The sequence below is a fragment of the Colius striatus genome, chromosome 2 (assembly GCF_028858725.1).
Source record: "Colius striatus isolate bColStr4 chromosome 2, bColStr4.1.hap1, whole genome shotgun sequence".
Classification (NCBI taxonomy): domain Eukaryota; kingdom Metazoa; phylum Chordata; class Aves; order Coliiformes; family Coliidae; genus Colius; species Colius striatus.
Genome location: NC_084760.1, coordinates 14,504,035 through 14,510,995, shown reverse-complemented (window position 1 = coordinate 14,510,995; position 6,961 = coordinate 14,504,035).

The window sequence follows — 6,961 nt, the reverse complement described above, 5'->3', positions numbered from 1 at the left end:
CTTTCCCCGGCCCGGCTCCGCCCGCCCCGCCCCGGCCCCGCCCGCCCCGGCTCCGCCCGCCCCGCCCCGGCCCCGCCCGCCCCGGCCCGGCCCGCCCCAGCTCCGTCTGCCGCGGCGCGAGAGACGGGGCTGGGAGCCGCATGCGCCGCAGTCGTGGGCGCGTTGCCTGTGGCGGGGCAGGGCGGAGTGAAGGTGTTTCCGGGTCGCTGCTTCGCTGCGTCCAGGGACGTCGGGGCTGCGGAGGGGCTGAGCCGCTGTGCAAAGTACCGCGTCAGTTTCTGCCTGTCTCGCCCTGTTCAGCTTGTGGCAGGGTAGTCGGGTCCTGGCTGCCCCGCAGCCTCATGTCTTGCTGCCGCCACAGCCCTACTGCCTCCCTGTGCCCGAGGCCGGCGGCGGCCACCGCCTCTGGACAGAGGAGCAGAGAAGCCCTGGGCCTGCTACCTGGGCAAGCCCACTTGATCCTTCCAGGGGACCCCTGCCAGTCCTCGGCTTCCCACTGCACCAGAAGAGGGTTGCTGGGAAAAGGTAGCACCCACGGTATCAGAAACGGGGAAATTACCATCAGCTTTCTGCTTTGATGAATAGGAACAGCATCAGTGCCACTGTAGAAATGTCATAATGCAGGGCGCTTCAGCACAGATGTGAGAGCTTGTCTTAATGATGCCATTCATGTGCTGAGTCCTGTGCCAGTGTTGGGCTGTACAGCTCAAGGAAGATAAGGAGCTTCTCTAGAGAGTCCAGCAGAGGGGCTGCCAAAATGATCAAGGGCTTGGAACATCATCATCAGTCTTTACAACTACTTGAAAGGAGGCTGTAACAATATGGGGAGTCTTGTCAATCATGAATGGTAGGACACGAGGACATGGGCTCAAATTGTGCCAGGGGAGGTTTAGACTGGAGATGAGGCAGAATTTTGAACCAAGAGGGTTATTAAGCATTGGAAAGGGCTGCCCAGGGAGGTGGTGAGATCCCCATCTTTGCATATATTCAAAAGACACATACATGAGGTGCTGAGGGACATGGTTTAGTGATACGCCTGGTAGTGTGGGGTTAGTGGTTGGACTTGATCTTAAAGGTCTTTTCCAACCCAAGTGATTCTATCATTCTGTGATCTTTCTTACAAGGAAAGACTGTAGGACCTAGGGCTGTTTAGCCTGGAGGAGGCTAAGAGGAGACCTCATCAACGCTTGTAAGTACCGAAAGAATCAGGAGGATGGGATGACACTTTTTTTCTGTAGTGTCCGGTGACAGGACAAGGGGTAATGGATAAAAGCTGGAACACAAAAAGTTCATCTTAAACAGAAACTTCTTTCCTGTGAGAGTGAGGGAGCCCTGGCACAGGCTGCCCAGGGAGGGTGTGGAGGCTCCTTCTTTGGAGGTCATCAAAACCTGTCTGGACATGTTCCTATGCGACTTGATGTAGGTGGACCTGCTTCTGCAGGGGGGTTGGACTGGATGATCTCTAAAGGTCCCTTCCAGCCCCTACCATTCTGTGATACCATTCTATGATACCAACCATTGCTTTGGGGAGTTCTGCAGTATGTGTCCGCGCTGTTATCAGGAGGTGTGTGTGTGAATCCGAGTGCACTGAACGTGGATACAAGTGTTGTTATCTCGGGAGCTAATCTGGCTTCATCAACTAGTCGCCTTGTGGGAAGCACTGTGGGAGTGTGCATTTGTACGGCAAATGCACACATGGACGGAAAGTCCATGTTTCTCACTTTATTAGTACATTGTTTTGTGAGGACTGTGTAGTCCTTACTGCACAAAGTGAGCATAGCCCAAATTCGCTTGATTTTAAGAAAAGATAAATAAAACTCTTTCATTAGATAGCTTCATTAAGACATTTTTAGCTGCCTGAGGAACAGGTTCCCTAAAATAAATGCCTTTTAGTTCTCAAGTTCTCGACGATGACCACTGGGGGGAGCAAATGGCTTGTGTAGATGCGGTCTCCGTGGTGACTCAAAGGACCTCTCTTCACGGACGGCATAGGAAACGGAAGCACTCAAGCATCTCACATTTAAGAATGAATTTGGTGCCTAATAATTATTTAGAGGTTAAAAATAAATTGTATTCCTTATGTCATCTTTGCTAAGGCAAATCTCATTCCTAATGTATCATTTCCATTACTTACTTTTTGCCATCATTCCCCCCAGCTAAGCCACTCATCCCTATTACAACCCTTTTCTTTATTATCGTTTGTTTTCAGTTATCACCTTCAGCTCCAGTCATTTTTGCTCCCACAGCCCCACAGAAAATCCAATGAAGTGCCAGCTGGCATCCCAAGAGAACAAGACTGCTTGTAAACCTGTGCTGTGAGGTGTCAAAAATACACCTGGCAGCAGGATATTTGAGGAGCAGTACAAGGAAGGGGCAAGCCTGATGCTGTCAGATATGAGAGGACTGGCAAGAAATGGCACCTTAAATTTGTATGGGAAACTATTCTGCAGTGGTTAACTGGGCACGGGCTCTGTCAGCTGTTGGGGAATAGCCACTCGAAGTGATGTGGGCTCGGGGCTGTGGGCCAGGTGATGGAAACGCTGATGTGGTAATACAGTTGTGTGAAATGGGCAGAAAAACAGTGGGGTGCTTCCTAGAGGATCTTGCAGAGTGGAAGAAGGGAGATGTCTGAACTAACCTCTGCTTGCTATTCTGCATGATGTGAAACAGAAAAACCATGTAACGTGTCATAAAAATCATATCTACCATTAGCTCTGTCTTCTCTAGTTGTATCTGAGGCCATATGTTCATCCATAAGCTCGACCTAGACATACATTTTGCACTGTAACAACTAGGCTAATTAGAAGCATGATTTTCTTTTTACCAAACTATTTTCTTCCTCTCTAACATAACTGGATGCAATCATGGGATATATCTTACTGCCAGGCTGTTCTCAGTGATGGCCAGTGATAGGACAAGTGTCAATGGGTACAAGCTGGAACATAAGAGGTTCCAAAGAAACATAAGGAAAAACTTCTTCACTGTGAGGGTGAGAGAGCACTGGAACAGGCTGCCCAGATGGGTTGTGGAGTCTCCTTCTCTGGGGCCATTCAAAACCCACCTGGATGAGTTCCTGTGTGACCTACTCTAGGTGGCATGCTCTGGAAGGGGGGTTGGACTGGATGATTTTTCGAGGTCCCTTCCAGCCCTTGAGATTCTGTGATGCTTTAGAGAAAGAAAGAATATCAGCATAAATACGTCAATATATTAGTTTTACATTTTACCAGTAAACTAAGGTCTTGGTTGGATATTACTTCACAGTTTTACACTGGGCCAAACTAATTTCTATCCAATATGGTATATATTATACCAACAAATTTCCCATTCATGCAATTTTACAATGAGGTGCTGCACAACGTAGTGCACTTCACTTGGGCCTGTGTGCAGTTATAAGGCAGATGGGTACAGAAGAAAAAAAAAAGAGAAAAATACTTACTGAAACATACATTTATAATGTTGCTTTTGTAATATGTGGAATGACAAACTGATTTATTAGGTATTCACCTAGCAGTGAGTGCTACACAGATATATTACATAGTCAAGGCCTTGGTGTGCTGCATTGTTAAGGCAAGGAAGCAGCACACATGTATCAGATTACCTAAGAACAAATGCTAAAATTACAAAAGTTTCATTTTAAAACTGAAGACTGGTTCCAGGGGTAGTGAACAGATTCACAGAATCATTGCAGTTGGAAAAGACCTTTCACATCATCAAGTCCAACCAAAATGAGCCTTAAAATGGTATGAAAATGAATGTATTGTAGTTAAATGGATTTAAGTTGCGCCAAGGGAGGTTTAGATTGGACATTAGGAAGAACTTTTTCACCAAGAGAGTTGTTAAGCATTGGAATGGGCTGCCCAGGGAGGTGGTGGAATCACCATCCCTGCAGATATTAAAAAGATAGATGAGGTACTAAGGGACATGCTTTAGTGATGGCCTTGGCAGTGCGAGGTTAGTGGTTGGACTCGATGATCTTAAGTCTTTTCCAACTGTAATGAACCCGTGATTTGATGATAATCTAAAAGACCACCAACTGACACTTACTTTTTGTCTTCCATTAAGCCCCCAAAATGATCTGCTGGCATTTACCCTATCACATTGTCCACTTATTTCTAGAAAGGGCAGAAATAATTCTTTTTAAAGTAAATTGTAAAGAAATAAAACCTTATGTAGTTAAACTCCGTAATATTTAGAACAGATAAAGCAAATAAAATGCATTAACTGCCAAATAGATTATTCCAGGGAGAAAATCTACCTAACTTAAAGCATTAAATATGGGGGTTTTTAACTTGAATTTGTTACTGTTCAGAAGAGGAGATAAACCCCAGCAATTCACAGCAGGAAGTGGAACAGTTGGTGCAGTAACCTCCAATTTATATCTTGTTTGCTCCACTAGAGATGGTTCTACAAAACAGGAGGTTTTGTTTCCTTTTTGGTCCAATTATGTTTCAAAATGAGGCAAAAAAAATCTCACTGGCTCTAGACTAATTTGATATTTTTTTAATAGATTGAAACATTGTATTTTACCACCTATAATTATACTAACACAGGTCTTTCAATCCTCTTTAGATAGTAAGAGATCTTTAAGAGAAAAGTAGACCTTTCACTGGTTATCAGTTGCTTAAAAGTTAGTGATACCTCTAGCCCAAGGTAGCCTCTGCATTGTCTTTGTCAGAAAGCATTTCCCTATTACTTCCTTTGAAATGACAGTACTTGTAGAAATTAATTACATCTTTGTAGACTTTACATCTATATAGACTTCTTCCTGGTTGTTCCCCAAATATAGGCTAATTATGTAGCTAATGCACTTTTTTTTACTTGTTTCAGATGCGTATCCAAATTGGGCAATCTAAAAAAACCTGAGCAGGAGCATAAATGCATTGAAGATGAAAAACACCTGTCAAAGCACATCTGAGTTTTACCCTCCAGGCATTTCTATGAAATAGTTTACCTGCCTGCCAGATGTTAGGTTAGAATTTATTATTCTACCTGCAGAGACCATTATCAGTGATGACACAGCCTGTATCACCACAGAACTTTTACGACCAATGCTACCTACTAGCCTCCTACTCCAAAGTGCTGCAGTTCATTGAAGAAATTTTAAAATCTAGATGATTTCAAATACACCACAACTGCATTTATGCTTGAAACAAACTTTTATTTTGTAATGCTTAAAAAGGTACTTGCAAAACCGTAAATGTTTTAATCATAAACCAGAAGGGGACAGGTTGCACATACACACATACTGAAACACCTTTAAAATCTAGACAAGGAAGAGTGTTTTCTACCTTGATTAGGGCCTTTTAAATCTAGACTCAACTTCAGAGTGAGATTTTACTTATATCTCACTCATATTTAAAAGCTTAAATATATGTCCTACTCTCCCATTTAAAAGCTGAAGTTTATTTCAGGCATGTTGCTGTCACTTTCCAATGGCCAGCAATTTCATTCTCTATGAGCTCATGGAGTTCTTCACATGGGTAGGTCTTGGTTCCCACACAATGCTTTGAAAACAGAAGATCTGGGTCATTGCAATGCTCATTCTACTGCACAGTAAACTGAAATGTGGCACATACTAAACTTTATTGACCTCAGCTGTATTACTCTCTGAAAGCTGGACTTCTTCTCGGATCACTCTAAAACATGATCTACAGACACAGCTATGTTCCAGGCACAGATTGTCTGCCTTAAGAAAACCCACTCCTTAAAAAACTTGGTGTACTAGCTCAAGTATAAGCTGCACCCACAAAATCACTCTTTTGCAATGATAAGCAGCGTTATTTTCATTATAGCTTTATTAGCAAACTCTTTACGATCATAAAATCAGAGAATCACAGAATGGTAGGGGTTGGAAGGGACCTTTAGAGATCATTTAGTCCAACCCCCCTGCAGAAGCAGGTCCACCTAGGTCAGGTCACACAGTAACATGTCCAGGTGGGTTTTGAAGACCTCCAAGGAAGGAGACTCCACACCCTCCCTGGGCAGCCTGTGCCAGGGCTCCCTCACCTGAACAGTAAAATAGTTTTCTCTTATGTTTAAATGGAACTTTTTGTGTTCCAGCTTCATCCCATTATCCCTTGTCCTGTCACTAGATACAATGCAGATCAACTCCAATAAACTTTATATAGGTCCCAGAATATCCCACTTCTCTGTAATGTCCGTGTTTGCTGTGGAACTCCCACCTAGGAGGAAAAGCAGCAACCTTGGCTCCCATGAGATCAAACTGACTACACAGCAGTGAGATGCTAACGCTTCAACGAGGAACTGACCCAGTCATCTCAGTGGGACACCGAGTTAATGCACTCCTTCTGGCATCTCCCAGCAGATAGCCTGCAAGCAACACCATGTTCCCTTCCAAAAAGCAGTTTGTCCCAGTACCTTTTGCAATTAAAAAATCTGCAGTATTTGAAATATGTGCCAAATTGCTTAGATTAAAAATAATTCAGTACGAAACGTCTTTGAAGAGACAATGCTGCCTGCGATGCATCTGGCTCTGTATGGAATGAATTCACAAACCACTTCAAGTATAGCTGCCACAGAATTCTCTGGATGCTACTTGAAAAGCTACAGCCAGCAGCACAAAATGTGCCCTTCAGTGTGGGCAGAGCACGTGGCATCTCAGTCATAAAGTCCAGGAGAACACAGGAGCATAGAATGGTTGTAATGGTACCAGCCAAGCTTCCCTCTGTGCCAGTGTAGCAAAAGGCACAAGGTTACACCCCACAAAGTCTCGAAGGGTTTGGTGATAGATCCCTCTTTAGATCTTACCATGTGTTACCGTGTCCATTGCTGTGACACCACAGTGAGATACCAGTCAGGAGATGGAACCTCCAAAGCCATATATGCTGCTGCTAGAAACAAGTACATCTTTGACTACTGTCAACCTTAAGAAATTGAGAGTTAAAATCCAAACACTTGATTACATTTGCATAGTTGTGAACATTTATTAGTTACAATGTAA